This window comes from Motacilla alba, chromosome 4A, assembly GCF_015832195.1.
Source record: "Motacilla alba alba isolate MOTALB_02 chromosome 4A, Motacilla_alba_V1.0_pri, whole genome shotgun sequence".
Classification (NCBI taxonomy): domain Eukaryota; kingdom Metazoa; phylum Chordata; class Aves; order Passeriformes; family Motacillidae; genus Motacilla; species Motacilla alba.
The window spans coordinates 7,521,759-7,540,337 of NC_052045.1; the positions used below are offsets into that span (position 1 = coordinate 7,521,759).

Sequence of the window (18,579 nt, forward strand, 5' to 3'; positions counted from 1 at the left end):
AGCCCTATTTCCCTGTGCCGTGTAGGGCTGTGGTCCCCAGTGCTGCAGCCTGAGTGTGTGCATGTCTGACGCCATGCATTTCCCAGTGGAAATAACTCCCCTGGGGACTAAACCCTCAAACAATGGTCATTCTGTTCCTGGGCCAGAGCTGGCCTTGCAGAGCACTGTTTTCAGTTGCCTTGAGGGGCTCAGGGCTATAAGGGTAGCCACCCTTACGGGTCACCAGAGAGGTGTTACATTCTCAGACCGTTTAAGAGGCTTTTTGTGCTCATCCTGTGGATGTCTTTGTGCCCAACAGCTGTGGAACACCGGCCCTCTCTCCTGTGGAGGGCTCAATAGCTGCTTAGTGCTCTCTTGTCTTTTCACGCCCTGCATTAGCAGAACATCTGTGTTGCTTTATTGGAGGCAGGATATAGGATGCTTGTGGCTAATAAGTTTTCCCGTTGTCTTGCAGCCGCCCAGGGCTTTGTTCAGACGTTGCTTATCTGCATCCATTGTGTGCTGCTGTTGCTTGTTTTTTTTCTCTCACAGACCTCTTAAGCTTGAACAATGCCTTCATACAGGAACTTCTGATAACCCAGCAAACAATGGTTTCACCTCACTGCTCAGGTCATGCGCAGCATCCATACACTTACTGTATTGTCCTTTTCCCCCTTTTTCCTTTATCTCCTATAGCAGTCCCACTCCTGTTGCAGTGGAAAAAGCAGTGATGCTTCCAGAAGCAGTCAGACTGCCTCAGTGTGGGTTGTTTCATGGGTCACTAACTGTGTGCTACCTGTGATCTTGTGAAGAACACACGGGACTCATTGAATTACTGGGGGCCCTCACTGATGCTCAGGTGGGGGTCACCAGAACATGCTCTGCAGGAATGTTGTGTGTTGTGCAGTGCTTTGGTCGTGAAATACCTGGTCTTGATTAGCTTGAAACTGCAAGGATCTTGCTGTCCTGAGCTGTGTTTCTTCGAAAGGGGAGTTTGCACATTTGTAGGCAGCAGAAGGAACCTTTCTCAAGCAGATTGATACAAAACTTAAAAATAGTTCCTTGCAAGAAGCTGCTATTTGAATCAGATGCCAAGAGAGCTCTCACTCCACTCATGCATCCCTCCTTGTTATTCTGGAAGCAGCGTTCTCTGAATTAATTTGTGTGAATGGCAGGAGAGTCTGCACTGCTTGATTGCCGGGCAGTGCAAAGGCCCAAGAGCTGGCTGTGCTGGGCCATCCTGCTTCCAGAAGTGACCACGAGGGCTGCTGGTCAGTGGTCAGCGCTCTCTGGTACCTCCTAGGCAGGTCCTGTGGCACCTCAGATGTTCTGAGCAAAGGAGAGGAATGTCATGTCATCCCTGTAAACTGGGGTGGCCTCTGGGTTCGTTCATTGCTGCTCTCCCAGGCTCAGTGTGCACCATCCCCTGCAGAGCCAGTGCTTTTTGTCAGGACTGGGACATGGTTTGCCGGCTCATGGCAATTCCTGCAAAGGTTTGTTTTGGCACTTTGCTGGGCTGCTCATCAAGTCATTAACTTTCCTATTCAGGCTGGATCAGGAGGGCAGTATATGAGCTTGTCTGACTCTTAGTTCCTGGGCAGCAAGTCATTGGTTGTGTTTTCGGTTTCTGATGTTGTCAGGAAGGAAAATAAAACATCATCTTTGGTCACTAATGGAGCAGAGAGCTGAGAATGGGGCATTAGGAGATGGTGACATATATAAAAATGTGTAGGTAATGCACATCAGGTGTTCACAGAGGCTTTGATTTATACTGCTCACAGTCTGGGTATCTGCACTGAGGACTTGAGGTTTAAAAAATTTACAAATGCAGTTTTGTGAGGTGTGGGCTGGGGCTTTTTGCTGTTTAGGGGTTTTTGAATTTTCTTTTTGAATGTTAATGTGAATTGAAGCTTCAGGGAGCATTTTGAGATGGAAAATAGTGGGGTGAAAAAATTTCACTAATATGAATTTTGACTTTGGGAGGTCTAATGTGAAAAGCACTGTTAAACTATTGCATGTTTCAAAGCAGTACTCTATAAAAAAAGGTGAAAAGTTTTCTGTGAACAGGCATAAAAAGAAGTTAAAAGTAGTTTTGTCTATTTGTCTAAATTGCCTGTTTTCTAAAAGAAGTGTTGTTTTCTGGTAATAATATTCAAAATCCCATGGCAATCTAAAAAGTTCACACTGCTTGGGCAATGGACGTACTATATGATCTTGAAACTGATGTACCTGAGGCTGTTCCTCACAGTTTTCATGCTAATTTGTACCTGGTTTATGCTGACTTGACTAGAATTATTTCTGACTTACTGGTTGGCAATCAAATCTATTTTTTTTTTAATTTAAATGAACTCCAAATTAAGAAACAACTAAAAACACCCACTAAACTTAGCATATGGTTACACTTTTAGAGAGGAAGAAGAAAGCAAACAAAGCTAGAGTGATATTTTTGGAGACATTCCGACTCCATGTCTCAGCTCAGTGTAATGGAGATGTAAATATTCCACAAGAACAGTGTCGAGCCAAGTCACCTGTGTGACAAAATCCACTTTTCTTTGGTCATTAAGCCACTTACCTGTGTGGCAACAGCAGATTTGCCGCAGCTTTCTGTCCACTCTGGATGCTGGTGTGTCTTACAGCATGTGATCAGTGCTTTTTAAAACTACTGTTTAAATCAAACAACTTAAACTGGGGGAAAAATGTATTTAGACTCAATTTTATGTATAAAACCTGTTAATACTGTATTTCTCTGTCTTTTTCTGTTAATTTCTATATTTCTCTTTGTATTTCTCTCTGAAGTAAATTGGTATTTCAAGGAGAATAGGAGAGCTTGTGGAAGAAAAATAATTTAGGCCTGATCCTTTCTTGTCCATAGGTTACAATGAGCTCCATGTTTTCACAGTTTAATTTAACTGGCACACTTGCTGTCTATACTCTCTCTCTAGTGTCTTCAGAGGTTTTTGGCACATCTCTGGGATGGAGAGCACTGATGGAGAAGCTCACCTGGCTCTTCCTGTGCTGAGCATCTCCCAGGCCTGCCCCACTGTGTGGACTGCAGATTCTCTCTGTGGGGTTAAGGCTGGTTCTGTGAAGGTGATGTGTAACCTCCCTAGGCATGTTCAGCTTTCCAGGGAAAGGATACACCTTTCTTTAATCTGCCTGGCTGATCTTTCTGTGGGACAGATGTCTGTGCACAGCATGTTTGATTTGTTTAGTGTTATCCAGTGGTTGTTTAGTGTTACCCAATGGCCCAGTAGTCTCATTTCATTTATCTGTGACTTTTTGGCAGCTGAACCGTGGCAGATGAGCCCTGGTGGGTTTTGCAGTCATGGTTTAGAAGGTTGCTGCTCTGAGCTGTCCCCTCGCTTCTCTGTTGCAGGTTGCTGCCACTGTGGCAGGGTTAGGAGGAGCACAGAGTGCCTTAGGCACTGAATACAAAATCCAGCAGCTGGAATTCCCTTGGTCCTGCTCTCTGCAGAGCTGCTGGGTGATGAACTTGTGTAACTGGAGCAGGCTGGTGTTACCTGGTGACTGTGCTGCAAGGACAGCAGTAGACAGGGAGATGCAGGAAGGTCTTAATCATTGCCAGCCATTTGCAAAGGTGTAAGGCAGAGTCCTTGACAGGAATTCTTGTCTGTGCTCTAAAGGAAGGAGGTGATCTTTGAGGTGTGTTAAGGAGAGTGAAGAGGGTGACCTTGTCCTTATCTCTGCCAGGTCTTTCTGTAGCTGAGCAGCCTCAAAAGGGAACACTACCTTGGCCTTTACATTTACAAGGACACGTGCTTTGTGAAATTTCGTGTTGTCCGTGGTAACATGGTAAGAAAGGTGAGATATCTGTAGGTTTCCTGGTGCGCAGTCTAGTTCTGGTGCTACCCTGGAGGGATGCTCTCTTCTCAGCTCATTGCTCATATTCCTGCAGAGGGTGGATATTTGGTGACTGGGCAGTAGATGGGGAGCACCATCTGTGCCCCAGACTTCCTGACCCCACATTTCTCCTGAGGGCTTGCCCACACAGGAGCAGATGCCTCTGCTGTTGCCTGTGTGTGCATCCCAGTCTCGTTTGGTGTCTCTGGGACAGTTTCAGGAGGCAGAGGTGTAGGCACAGGCTGGTAAGTTGGGAAGCTGTCCCAGTGCAAGGGGCAAGGACAGAAACACTGTCCTTGTCCAACTTCTTGCAGCTGATTAATTGATTACAGCTTTTCCTTGGGCCTCAGACTGGTGTGCTCTTCCCCTTGTACGTGTTGGAAAGCAGAGCTGTGCCCACAAACTGGTCCTGAGACCACAATTTGGAGGCCAGCCTCTTCAGGGAGATGGGCCAAGCAAATTCAGCAGTGGGGTTTTGCTGCCAGCCTCGCCTCTCCTCTCCTCACCAGCCAGCCCTGGCAATGCTGGGCCCCTGCTCCTGCCTGCAGCTCATGTTGCCTTGTTCTTCTCCCTGTGGTGTGAGCAAACCACCATCCTCAAAGGGTAAAGCCAGCAGCATTTACATTATTAATATTAGCCAAGAGTAACCTTGGGTTTCTGGTTGGGAAGACGATGGTAAAGTGCTGACTGCTGCTCACACTTGCCTAAAAAAGCAGGAGAGGAATTCTTTTGGGATGTCGACTCTAAACCCTTCTGAGCTTCTGTGTGTGCTTAAGCAGATACATTTTGAAACCTTTTATGGACATATTGCAATGTTCCACTGGCCCTGGCATGCCACCTCCTGCTCCTGAGGCTTGCTTTCCCATTTGAAAGGCAAAGCCCTCCAGACAAAGGTTCTGGTTCTGCAAAGTACTTAAGCCTGTTTTTAAGTGCTGTAGAGTTCCTGCGGGCAGCAAAGAGCTCCTTGTGCTGGAGTGAGCTGTTGCATCAAGTTTTGAGCATGGGAAGTGATCTTCTCAGCCAGTCCATAAAGGGGGAGAGCTGCCCATGGTCATTTGCTCTGCCATCTTTGGGAGTTTCTTTGCATGCACATCTTGAGTTTGCAGTCTTGACAAGCCTGCTGGGATCTGCAAGCACAAGCTCCATGCCTGTGACCCAGCACAACTGCAGGGCCATGCTCTGTGAGCCCCAGGGTCTTCCTCTGCCCAGGGAGGAGGGAGATGAGGTGCTGGGCCCAGATAGCGAGTGGCTGCCTCTGCCTGCTGTGAGTCAGGAGTTGGCCCAGGGAGCACAAAAGGGGGTGTGTGTGTGTGTACAGTGAGCTCTGGCACATCAAATGGTGCCATGTTGAAAAATGTGGCACTGCCAAATTCTTCTAGGGAAGAAGTTCAAGCATTACGTCTTCCAGACCTGATGTGTAGCAGTAGCTAACACTGGGATTGAAATGCAAGCACCAAACCTACAAGCCTCTATACCTGGACAGAGTCTGGGGCAAAGAGGATGCTTGGCTGTGATGCTGCAGTGTTGGTGATGCTACCGAGGGACTTCTCATGCTCCTGATTGCATTAGGCCAGCAAAATGAGCTGGGAGGAAGGTGGTGAAAGATGCCTTCAAGGGGAGTGACTGAACGAGCATGTGGAGTTGGCGGATTTCCTCAGTGGCATAGCATCAGTTTGATGTAATCCCTTAGCTGACAATAGCTTTCTGCCACTTGGTTCACCCTTCTGAAGGAGGGTGCAGTAACATGCTTTTATGTAATTGAGCTGTTTAGAAGCTTTAAAACAAATATAAACAAGATGTGCCAGGCTTTTTGGAGAGCCCATCGCCTGACATCTCCCACAGAGCATTTCAATAAGTGGTTAGATTTCCAAGTGAGGAGCTGAGCTCTTTGAAATTCTGCCCCTATAAATATTGTTTTGCTGGTATTAAAATAAATGCTTTGAAGACCTTGGGTGAATGTTGCCCCATACAGGCACAGCTTTACTTCTGGGTTATTAATACTGTTTTATTGCTGTTCATAAAACAGCAGGGACCCAGGCACTGACCCCCTTCCTCACCCCTTATAGTCCTTGTGCCATGTCTGATGACAGTCTTTTGATTAGAGGAAAGACCAAGGATTTTAAAAACCACCTTTCAGAGCCTTGTGATGATGCAAACTGCTTCAAAGTGTTGTAATGTTGGTCTCTGTGCCTAATTGCACTTTTTGACCTCACAGGAGCAGTACAAAAAAAAGGTCTTTGAAGGCTGAGTGTAGCTGAGCTGCTGTAATACCAAGACTCTGGGTGTTTTAGACAGGTGTCCTAACTGAGTAAGCATTTCAAACCCTGGCTCCTTCCAAAGGAATAGCTATCAAACACGCTCAGTTCTGTAAGCTTGCCTGCCTGTTAGGAAAGCCTGTTCTGTAATGGCAGTGAAAATATTCAGCTTAACCATAGCTAATGTGTTAGGATAGTAAAATCTTTCTGCTGTCCACACAGTAGAAGGTACATGGCACAAAAGTAATGCTGATCTCTCGGAAGCCCTGGGTTTTACATCTGGCTCTCTGAATGTCTGGTTAGTGTTTGGCTTTGGTTTAGGATTGCAGTGACATGGTTACTTGATGTCTCCACTGTCAGAGGAGCTGGATGCAGGAGTCAGGGATTATTAAGCACTAACTCTGTGTTTTTACCTTCTCTCTCTGAAGCCAGCACGTGGGAATGGCTTGGGGCTGTTCTCTGCATGCTTCAGCTCCAAGCTGGAAAGCTGAGACCTAGAGGTGCCTTTCTGCAACATTTACCTTAAAGCTGTGAGGAAGAAGCATATTCCTGAGAGGGCACAATTGGCTTGCTGGGACATGAGCATACTCAAATCAAGCAATTCCCCAAGTTTGTAGTGAAATGTTACGGCAGATGGCCTGCTTACAATGCGGGATATTATTAGAACCATGATCAGTGCTAATAAGGTCATTGGCGATGGGGGAGGAGGTCAGTGTCTGACCTTGTTTGGAAGGTGGCAGCCTGTGCTCTGGAAAGAAGTTTTCCTCTTGCAGCAGTGGAATGAGAATGTTTAAAACAAGCTGCTTTGTGTATTAATGTGGCTGCACAGTGGAGAGGAAGACCCACCACCCAGTCCAGCATAACTGCTGTAGGGTGCTGCTGGCCCCCACCCCTTGCTTTTAATGGTGCACAGAGCACCATTAAAAAGTGAGGCAAATTCTGCTTAATTCTGGGAATGGGAGCCAGGAGCAGTTTAGCCAGTGCTCCAGAATGGGTATGGTATCACAATGCATTGCCCAGGTGACTGATAAGTGGTCTCTGTGTTTTATCTTGCCTCTGACTCTGCATTAACACAGCACTAACTTTCAGCTGTTCTCCTACACCGGTGTCAGAAAAAGACCCAAAACAACTACTACAGATAAAAGTGTTGGAATCCAGTTGAGTTGCATGAGTGATGTCTGCATCTCTGCCCAGCAGTACCCACACCAGGTTCTGATGGGGATTTAAATCAGTATCCTGAAACATGATGCTTTAACTCTGTCTCATCACTTCTTCTTTGCCTTAGGAACTCTGGGTGCTGTGATCAGCTCTGGATGTATAGTGAGAGGAGACACATCTCAAACAGAGGGGCATTTGGGAAAGTGTGGAGTATTTGGGGTTCAGAGGTGGCCAGGGCAGCACCAATACAGTGGAGTTGCAGCCCGTGTGCCTGAGACCATGGCTGTAATGACGCTGCTTCCCTAAGTCCTTGTTATCCCCAGGGGCACGGCTGGTGCTGGGAACAGTCACACGGAGATTAGGTCCTTAAAGAGCCCTGCTTCAACTGAGCAGAGTTTGAATATAAAACCTCAGTGTGTAATCCCAATGGTATTGGCTGATTCCACTGGTCTATGTTTCTTCCTCTTGCTGTCCATTCCTAAAGGATCAGAGCATGGGTAAGGCTTGCAGCCATTATGCGCTCTTGATCCCAAATGGTTGGTTTGTGCAGTGTTGTGCTGCGTGCCGTGCTTGGGCTCTGCTCCCAGAGTCCCTTCCACGTGATGCTGCAGATAGCAAACCCAGGATGAGTTTGCCAGGAGAAAGCTAGAGCCTCATGGGGTTGGACATTTCAGCCCATGCTGTAGCACTTTAGTGCTCAGGGTCGTGGGGAGTTGAAAGCCAGACCTGTAAATGAGCCTTTAAGGAGGGCTTGGAAGGCATGGCCGAGATAACAGTGTTTTAGGTCAGCTGTATGAAGGAAAGCTCTTTCCTCCCTGTAAGAGAATCTTGTTTCATAAACCAGTGGACTTTCAAGACAGTTATCTTTGGAGGGAATGTTGCTCCTTCCCAGACGTTGTAGGGGATGCTCCTGCTTTTCCTGCAGAAACTCTCCCAAATCTTGCTCTGATGGTCCAAGACTTGCAGCCTTATTCTAATGCCCTGCTTCTTTTTTCTGCTCTGTTTCCTCCTGCCCTCTGGGCCTATTTGCCCCCAAGCCCTAGTGCAGCTCCCCTGTCCTCTTTGTCCCTGTTGTAGTGTCTGCAGGGACTGTACAAGGCATCCTGAGAAGTCTCTTGCTCTCCTCTCCTGTTGCTTCAGCAGTCATTTTTATTTCTCAGTGCATCTGGTGCCCTTGCAGATGAAGATGTAATCATGGTTACCTCCCTGCAGACGTTGACTCCCTGCTGTGTCAATCCTGTTGCCTGTAAAACCTCAGAGATGTGCTGCAGGGTGGTAGCTGGAGCAAGGCAGGCAGGCTCAGTGACTCTGGTGCTCGAAGCTGGAAAGCCGTCAGGGCTGATAAAAGCAAGGCAGGGATGTCTGAAACCTCTGAGCTATGAGGGACGAGGGACAACCTCAAGGGAAGGAGATGGGGGTGACTCTGGGGAGGAGCAGTGCAGCTGCCCAAGCCACTTTCCCATAAAACTGGGGAGCTCGGGGGTGTGGCAGGGACCCTGGCCACCCATCGCTGCCAGCTCTGTCAGCATCTGCTGGCATGACACGGCAGGGTGAGAATTTCCCTGTGCAGCCCACTCAAACTGCTCTGCACCATCCTCGGGAGAGCTGGGAGAGGGGAGGGGGAAATCCCTTGGGGGTTGGGAGACAAATGGGCAGGATCACTTTTAGCTAGCGATGCAGAGGTGGGACACAGGCAGGCTGCTGGGAGGAAGGAGCTTGGGAGGCGTCAAAGGCATCACGGCTGCAGCAGCCCAGGACAGAGCAGCTGGAATGCAGTCTGGGTGTTGCTGAGGCTTCCCCTGGCTGCCTGGGGTTTTTCCACCGAGTCTGGTGTATTTAGACTGAAAACTCTTCAGGCTGGGACTGTCTCATTTTGTGTTTGGGTAGTAATTGGAGCAGGACCCTGAGCTGTAGCATTGATGAGTATTTGTATTCCCACAGCCAGAAATCCCCTGCTGCGGCCTTGTGCGATAAAGCACAGATTGAATTAAGAGGATTTTCATTGTTGTTTTGTGTTTCTCTGCATGGGTTTCTGAAGAGTCCACAGTAATATAAAATCTTTAGAAGTCTTTACTTGGAATAGAGCTCACATTAGATAGGACAAAAACACTACTCAAAACTGGCTTTTTTTCCCCCTGATTTGATTGTGCTAATTCTTGGAGAATGATTTTAAGCATCCTTTCAGTCCTTAGCCCAATCAGGGGAAAAGTGTTAGCACTTTTCTTACTTTGTGGCCTGTATCAGAGGCACTTAAAGAGAAGTGCAGGGATTTCTGCCAGGTCCCTATCAGAAGTCCATCTATCTTGGTTTAAACCAGTTTGAGCATTTTTTCAGCAGTGTTGGAGTGTTCACTTACGTAGGCACTGGTTCTGCTGCATTCCAGACTTGCTAATGACCCTGGAGCTTCTTTGCAGCTACTCCTCTCACGTGGGGAAGAGACTGCAGATGTCCTCAAGAAAGGTCACTCTTCCTTGCAGAAAAAATCCCTCCAATCCCTCCCAACCCCATCTATATGGGCCCATCCCACCTAAAAACAAATGAACATTTGCATTGCAGCTGACTCATCCTGACTGTGCCCGGTGAGGGCAGTGAAAGGTCTTTTTCTTGCTGCCCTTTTAGGAAGGGACTGTGCTGCATCTGATGATATCTTTTGTCAGTAGCAAAAGCAAAATAAACGAGATCAGGTGTCTGCTGCCTAAGGAGGAAGTCATGTTGTTTAAGACTGCTTTCTAATAGAAAACAGCCTTCAAAAGGTAAGCCTTGCATACCTCCTCATCTATGGAGGGTTGAGCATCTCAGGCAGTCTGTACTGCACTTGGTGAACAGGACAAGGATAAGCAGCTCAGGGCAGGGGTTTGGAAAGCAGAGCAGCAATACAGGAAGGACAGAAAAACCCCATGGTAATTTGATCAGTTTGCTTTTGTGCCTCAAGTCTGAATAAGCAAGCACATCCACATGGATATGCTTTAGTTCCTTCTGCCTCCCCCAGCTTTTCTCTTGTGCTCTCAAACCTAAGTAAGTGAATCTGGCGGTTATTAAAAACATGAACTCCAAAGCACCAAGCAAATGAAAGGAAAGCCCTGATCAGTTCCATTCTTGTTGGTCAGCTGGGACAGATGGATGGACAGACACACGTGTATGCACACGCAGGACACATTCCTTTCTTAGCTGTTCTGGCACTTACACCAGTGCTGTGCAGAGGAGAATTTAGGTCAGACCAAAAGTTGCATCCCGCAGGAGTAAATGGATACATCCACCTAACTAGGCATACAACCTTTTCAGTGTCCTGTCCTACAGCTCTTGTTACACAGAAGGGAACAGATCCCACTGGCTGCCTGGAATTAACCTCTCAGCAGCTGAAGTCATGGTTTCTGCAAAATACATTATCCTGGCATCACAGGGAGAAAGCAGACCACTCTTGCTAGATTTTGGGGACTTTGGGCTGTACATTGGTGTTGAGACCTACAGACCCTGAATTTTGGCTGTCTAGGTCAGCATGGGATGCAGGGTGAGCAGAAAGCTCCCTTGAGCAGTGTGGTTTGCAGCATCTGTGTTGGCTTACTGTTCCTGGGAGGGCTTTGTTAGTTTGTAACATGGATCTGCTTTGGCTGAGTGAGGCTGGGAGTGTGAATCTGCACAGACCTCACGAGACTGTGTAACAGACTGTGGGAGCCAGGATCTGTGAGCGGTGTTGTAATTAGAACAGGTAGAAGTTTTGCTCTGGCCAAGGTTGTTGTAATAAATCCATTGTATATTAGCAGGTTTTCAGATGTTGGCACAGAATTGGACATCGTGTTCATTAAAGCTGGCTGCTGGTGTGGCACTTGTGACTAGTGCATGGGAACTGCACCTAAATATGTCTCACTAATTGCAGTTATATCCCAGAATTGTCATTGCCAAACTCTCTTTTTGCCCACAGAGATGTCGGTGTATTATCTTTGGCATCGTGAGCCCATCGTGTTTGCCTCTGTGGAAGAAGGTCTGTCCTGTTGCCACCACAGCTTGCTATGATCCTCCATGGGCTCAGCTCCTAGCAGACATTTACAATGCCTTAACCTCCCTTTCACTGGAGATGGTAGCAAATATTGGTCACATATCTGCTTTCTAGTGCCAGGTGCTTTTTAAAGAGCACTTCTGAAGGTGTTTTTTAAGAGAAAAATCCCCTCTGTGACTTAAATGTGCATATGTTACTGGCTGTAATAAACAACTCACTAAATAGATCAGTCTGCAAAAGCTGACCGAGGTGGAATATTTGCCTAGGGCAAGGCAGGCTTTCTTTTTATTTTTGCTTGGTTTTTTCTTTTTTTTCTCTTTCTTCCTTTTTCTTCAAGCCTTGCTGCCTCCTAGATGGAGGGTTGTAATTCAATGTCACTTGGCCTGAATGTCCTCTTTGGAAGCCAAGGTCCATGTGAGATGTGTGGTCCTTGCCTGCTGTGCCTAGCAGGCTGCAGGACCTCTCTTAAAGATACTTTTTGTATCTGCACCTTTAATCCTTTGACCAACAGCACATTCATTATACTGTGGGCATGAAATCTGCAGCCTGGCGTGGACCAGAAAGCTTGGGATCCTTGCTTGGAGATGTGTGGAGTTGGTGGCACACAGTCAGCCCTTTTCTGAGGCTTGGTAGCTTCTCTGCAAAGCCAGAGCAGAGGGGAAACGTGCTGCTGTGCACAAATATGCCTGGCACGTGTAGCTGAAACAGGAGCACGAGGACAAAGTTTGGTCTTTGATGAACTGAAACGTAGCCTGAGAAAGCAGCTGGGGACATCAGTGGGCCATCAGGGTGAGGAGCAGGGCAAGCTGGCTTTGCTCTGTGCTGTGGGGCAAATCCTAGCCAAGAGCAGAAAGGTGACCTGTGCCTTGGAACATCAGACCCCTGGCTCTGGCAGATATCAGGGAGCAAATCCTGTGGTGGCAACTGAGGCCATCACCCTCCTGTACTGCTGCATCTGCTGTTGCCCTGCAGTCACCTCCTCTGTTGGCTTTAGTTATTGCACAGAGGGACTGTCATGTCATGTTCTGACACATCTTGGTGTTTCCACCTGAAGTGTGGAAAGCCAGAGTGGCAGAGCCCAGCCACATCCTTCCCTGCTAGGGAATGGTTGTATTCTGCCAACTTTGTAGAAAAACCCACTAAACCTAGCCACCTCCATATCTTTTTATTTGCAATTTCATTTTGCTTTCTGAAACACAGTGCGAATGAAATTTTCTGAGCATGACTTTGTCCTCTGCAGGACAGGAGGGAGGGTTTGGGTCAGACAGTTATCAATCTCTGCTCTTCCCTATTTGCCTTTTCCCTTGTGTAAACTTGAGCCATGAGGCTGCCAAAGGTGGTCACATGTCCGATATTTGTATTCATGAACACAGTTCTTTAACATTTATTCTCCTGGGCTTTGATGTACGTTGCTTGGTTCTGTCTACGTGTGGTTTGCCTGCTGCAACTGTAATATTCAACAGACACTGTAGGTAGAGGAAGGTCAGAAGCATCAACTTTCCATATGACCTTGACAGATTCAGCTGGTGAAAGTTATAGAATTGGATTATGGGATTTACAATGAAAAGATGGTTTAAGGGACAAAAGAAACTGCACTTGCTGTTTTCAAATGCTGGCCTGGTGTAATAGCAATCAGGAGGGACACAATTGAAAATGGGAGGTAGAAGACATATGTGAAGTTTAATTTTGTTTGTTTTTCTTTGGGGTTTTGTGGTGTTTTTTTTTAATACAATGCTTGTGCAGTATTGTTCCAGAGAGCTGGCGTGGGCTTTTTTTGTAATTTATTATAGAAGAAAAATCAATTACTTGCCAGTGTTTCTATCTTCCAGGTAGAATTGATTTTTTTTTACTTAGAAATAGTCCCACATTGAAACCCACAGGAATATTAACTTTGGTGGATGTCACCTCCTCCACATCCTGCTCTGTACCTGCAGTGATCCCAGGGCTAAACACGCTCCTAAGCGTGCTCTCTTTACTGGACACTAAATGCCTTCTTTTATAATTGTTATCGATCATTTCCTTCAGCAGGTCTGTGACCAGGCAGGTCTGTAAAGTCTTACTTGTCTTGGAGAGAGCCTGTTCTCGATACTGTATTAAACAAGCCTATTTTATTGTGCTTTAACATTCCTGAACCTAGGAGAGTAGTGGAATAATACTTGCAAGACATTAAAAATGCTCAGTTCAGAACTCTAAATGATGATAATTCTACTCAGTTTAAACCTAATTTCAAATATGCGGTGGTAGCAGACTGATACAGTTCACAAACGTACCATAATCAAAATGTATTGGTGGATACAAAAGAAAAGAGCTTGATGAAGTCTTTATTCCTGTCTTTTGTAGCATGAGATTGCTGTTATTGGAAGTAGTAATCTCTCAGATAAACATGTTTTTCTGCTCTGTGGCTCTACAGCTCAAAAAACATACTTTGACAGTGCCATACTCTTTTAATATATATTTCTTGGGCTTGGTAAACACTGTTCATTGCTTGGAGCAAGCTAAATGTTCCACAAACCAAAAACATTAAAATCAATACACTTTTTTCATTGAGCATAACAGAGCGTGCCATTGGCCTCAAAGAAGAGAGCTTGGCAGGGGAACAGAGCTGGAAAGAGTTGTCAAGATGTAAAAATATAATGAAGGAGCTACAGGGCTTTTCCCCAACAAAATAACTGCTCTGAGTTTTTAAGAACCTTCAAGTATAACAAACAGCTTGGAATGAAAATCCTGCGTGAGAGCAGGAGGACAGCCATGACCTCTTTGTGCTGTCCTGGGGAAACTCAGTGGAACATTGCTGTATTCAGCAATGTGCAAAACTTCACTCACAGCAGCTCTCAGCTTCCCTAATTGCCAGGTGAATAAGGATTTGGGAATTTAGGCTAGTGCCTGTGGCTGCTTAGAATCTACTGGAATGCAGTAGCTGCATGTCCCCCCTGTTCCTAATTAAAATATATTTTTAAATGTCAGGGTGATAGTACTTGAGCTCTGTGGTAACAAGCCACCGTTTCTTTCTGGAGCTGGATTTGCTTGCCGAGGTCAGTGGTTTGAAGTGATTGGCAATGGCTCTGAGTGGCTGTCACCAGTTAAGGTGCTACCAAAAAGGGAGATGAGGACATAGAAATGCTGCTTTCTGCTTTGTTTTTGTCTCCTGCTCTGGTTTGAGCTATGTAACAAAAACAAGCTTGACAAGCATTTTGAGGCTGCAGATTTTAAAGCGAGTCCTAGATAAGCGTGTTTGAGTTCCTGCAGAGCACATCTGATCTTGCAAACCCCCCTGTCCAAGTGCCTTGCACATTTATACAGACTATTTGAAAGGATTGGCATGTGCAGTAGGGCTTGGCCACGCTGTGCATCTGTTTGTTCCCAGCATTTGCACCTGATCACTCTCTTACCCTGGTGCGAGGGAAGCTCGGTGGTGTGCTCAGGTACATTTTTAATATGCTGGTGAAATTGTTCAGCTGCTAAACTGTTTGTGCCATGTGATGGGAAGTGTGTCCCCCTGCTTGGGCAAGGTGCTGCTGTCCCTTATATGCCTTTAGGTGGTGACCTGTCCAACTCTGCAATAAGTAGGTGACTGAAGCCCCGTCAGCTTGGCCGTGTGCCACAGGGGTTGGTGATCGTGTGTTGGTGGCGAGGGGCAGCTTTCCAGTCCTGTGATGGGACAGAGCCTCCAAGCACAGCACATTCCCCTGAGCTACTGGCGATCAACACAGCCCCTACAGCTTGATTTGTGTCTGTGGTAGAGGTTGGCTTTCACAGACAAAGGCTGGAATGACAAAGAGATGGAAGTGTTATGGGTCTTTAGCAGTGTTTGTTCAGCAGTCTCCTCGGCTGGCTGTTGGCAGCTCTATATCTGGACTTGAATACCTTTTGTAGAAATACTGCTGGATTTTTACCTTGTGTGTCCTTCTTTCCATCCTCCTTGCAAAGCAAAAATATCCCAGCAGAACAGTCACAGAGGGAGGCTGAAGAGCAGCATCAGTGTCTTAGAGCCAGGGATTGTTGTGTTTGCTTTTAATCCCTTGTGCATTTTTCTAACTCCCTGGACATAGAGCTAGAGCTACCTGGACTGAAGTGCTTGTGTTTCTCTGAACTGTTCTTTTAAAGTTGCAGAGGGATATAATGTTTTAGGTGTTTTAAGCTCAAACATTGATTGGCTTCCCAAGGTTCTGCCCCACAGCTGTAGGGAGAGGAAAACTGGGTAGACTGGGACTGTGCAAAGTGTACCAGCCTGTCAGTGGGGTGAACACAGAATGTCTGCTTGCTGTGCTCCGGGGTTTTCAAGCTGCCTTATACTTGCATGTGCCACTGAGCTTTGCTTTGAGCTCTCAGTTCAGAAGGACCCAAAACTCTTGTTGTAGCTGCCAAATGTCACCTGCCTTCATTTGGAATCATGCAAACATCAAGGTTCATTCATTTCAGTCAAGATCAAGTCTAGGCTTGCTCAGAAAGGGCTTGACCTGGCATTCATTGAAGCCATGAAATTCAGTTGCTGTTTTAGTGACAAGCTGGGGCTGCCTTGAGAGTGCTGGGAGCATTGGCAGCCCTGGGAGCTTGTGATAGCTATTCTGGTTTTTCCACTGAAGCTGTGTGGAAAGCAGGTCTGACTCTTGTCCTCTGTACCCTGACAAAAGACATGTCCCTGTTCACCTCAGCAGCCCTGGGTCAGAGCTGACATGCTGCTGCTGCAGCTCAGAGCATCGTTCAGAACAGCACAAAATCTGCAAATTATTCTCAAGCAACTACAGGGGAGCTGAGTTGGGCCAAAATAACACCTGGGGTGTTTTTAGCAGTTCTCATCTGCACAGGCTCAGGGAGGTGGCTCTTTATACTCAGAGGTAAGAATTTCGAAGTTGGGCAAAACTCACCCTAGAGATATTGTAAAACTGTGGTTTGTGCTTTTTATGGGCTGTTTGAATGCTATTTCCAGGAAATTCTGTATTCATGAACTGTACTCTTTCCTGGCTAGAACATGCATTTCACAGGGTCTGTATCATCCATAGCTGGAAACTACCAGATTAACCTTAACTCTAACATTTTTATTCACACACACTGAAATTGAAACTTCTGTATGGTAGGATGTCTGTGTTGCTTCCCTTGCCTTGGAGGCTGATTGCCATCTGGTAATGCTGACTAGAAGATACATTTTGCTTTTTCTTTCCAGCTATGGTCTGTTCTCAGCAGGATCTTCACCATAACAGCAGTCTCTGGGCTCTCTGTAAATGGGTGTTACACCTGCATTTGAAAAATGTCAGCAGCCAGCTGTGCTGTATTTTTTAGTGCTGTTACAAGTGACTTTAGACCACCAGCTTCTTTGTACCCAATACTGTATAAGCAGGGCTGCTGGTGTAGGAGGGATGCAGAGCACAGACTATCCAGAATCCCAACATCTGTCCCAAAAGGAGCAGAAAAAGCAGTAGAACTGGAAAGCCTTTGTGATGGGTTATTTCAGAGAGGGAGAATGAAGTGCTGGCGTTAGGTTTGGGAGTCTTTGATGCAGCACAAATCCACTTCCAAACAAGACAGGGAACAAAGCATAGGATAAATTTTTATGTGACTATCCACAACAGCTTGGAAAACTGAGTTCAGTGGCAGTCTGGAAGGATGTGCTTGGCAGGACTGTTCAGTTTTGTTTTGTTCTGATGGCTTGAATGATGGAATAGAGAGAATATGCTTGTTAAATTGGTAGGGTGCTTTGAGCTGGGAGGAACTACAGACACTCTTTAGAGAACCAGGTGTGGAGTTGCAGATAGTCTTGACAGGTTGGAAAAGTAATCCATAAAAAGGTGAGTGAGTTCAATAAAAGCAGTATGAAATAGAGAATTGGAGTGAATCAGCTGCCTCATACAGGGAGCAGCATAGCTGGGTCTGGAGTAGTTGTGGAAAAGGCTTGTTGAGAGTGAATCAAAGAATGTTACATTATTAGTAGGAAAGAAAATGCCATGCAGGGATGTAACAGCGGCAGTGTCATCTGCAGGACTTGTGAAAAAATCTGTGCACCTGCATAGCACTGGTCAGGGATCAGGTGGAGCACAGTGCCCCATGCAGGTACCCACAGCAGCAGGGACTGGGGGAGTAGCTAAGGAAAAGCTTGGAGACTGTGCTGGGAAAGTTGGAAGAGGATGGTTTGCATAGGCTGGAGCTGAGAGTAAGAAGGGGGGTAGATGTGACAACAGCCTTTAAGTATGGGCCCTTCCTCAAGGAGAAGGGAATAATTCCTATTCTAGCCTAAACTAGAAGTTTTAGGTTTCTGTTACAAGTGGAGTAAAACTGCAGTTGAAAATCAGCTGTGAGGAGACTTGCATGTTGGAGTCCCATGTCTGGGAAATACACAAGTAATGGAAACAAAGCAAATAGCTGATCTGTGTGGGCAATGGGGAGATGTATCACTTCACTATATCCTTCTAGACCTGGTTTTTAGGATGCTTGTAGGGGTGTCTAACAGCCTTCCATGAGAACATATTCAAGGAGTGTTTTCTACATAATTTCACTTTAAAACTTCTCTGTGAAAGTGAGCTGCTCCAACACTGCTAGGAAGAAAGCATTGCTCTTCAGCAGAAGTTACCTGGTGTATTGGGCCAGGGTCAATGTTCAAGGGAGGTTGTGAGGTTGCAGTTCTCACTCAATTGGCAGCATAACTTCTGAAATTTCATTAGCCTGTAGAAAGGACTTGCAGATCAAGGTGTGTTCAGGGCTGGCTTTGAACTGAAGTGAGTGACAGCTGGGCTGCATGAACACCTATCTGAGATGTAACCCTCGCTAATGATCAGACTGACTTGTCAGCTCCAGCCTCCTTTGTTTTCCAGTTGAAAACATGCTGTTTCCATGCTATTTGATGTTTGCCAGTGGAAGGTGTTTGATCCAGCAGTGAGATGGACAGCTGTCTCCCTTCCTCCAATGCAGCTCTCTACCTGTGTGGAAAGAGGAGTGTAGTGCAGCATTGGAGGTGGCAGGACGAGCCACTCAATCCAGCCAGCATTCCACTTGCTCAGCCCTGGAGCAGGTTGCTTAGGGACAAGCTGCAGTGAGCACAAAGCACTTGAGTAGAGGTGGTGCACTGGTGGCTTGCTGTCCTGGAAGTGTAACTTCAAAGCTGCAAGTCCTTGTAGGATGGGTGAAGGACTTAGAGCTTGGGCACGAGGTACCAACTCTTCCTCCCAGGACCTCTCTTTTCTTACAGAGCAGGTGGCAGTAGGGGTAGACCTAAAGCAGCATGTGCTGTTCAGTACATGTTCTTAGGTGTGCTGCTTGGACACGGGGATGCAACTCTGAGCTTCCCACTTTTTGCCTCCCACTGTTGCAGGATAATTCAAGCTCTATGGCATGAATTTGCAG

At 46.5% G+C, this 18,579-nt stretch overlaps 1 protein-coding gene across 17 annotated transcripts in view; it reads left to right on the forward strand.

Moving 5' to 3' along the window:
• The window catches only part of MBNL3 (muscleblind like splicing regulator 3), a 92,765-nt gene that overhangs the window by 35,639 nt on the left and 38,547 nt on the right, over positions 1 to 18,579 (forward strand). The window lies entirely within an intron of this gene.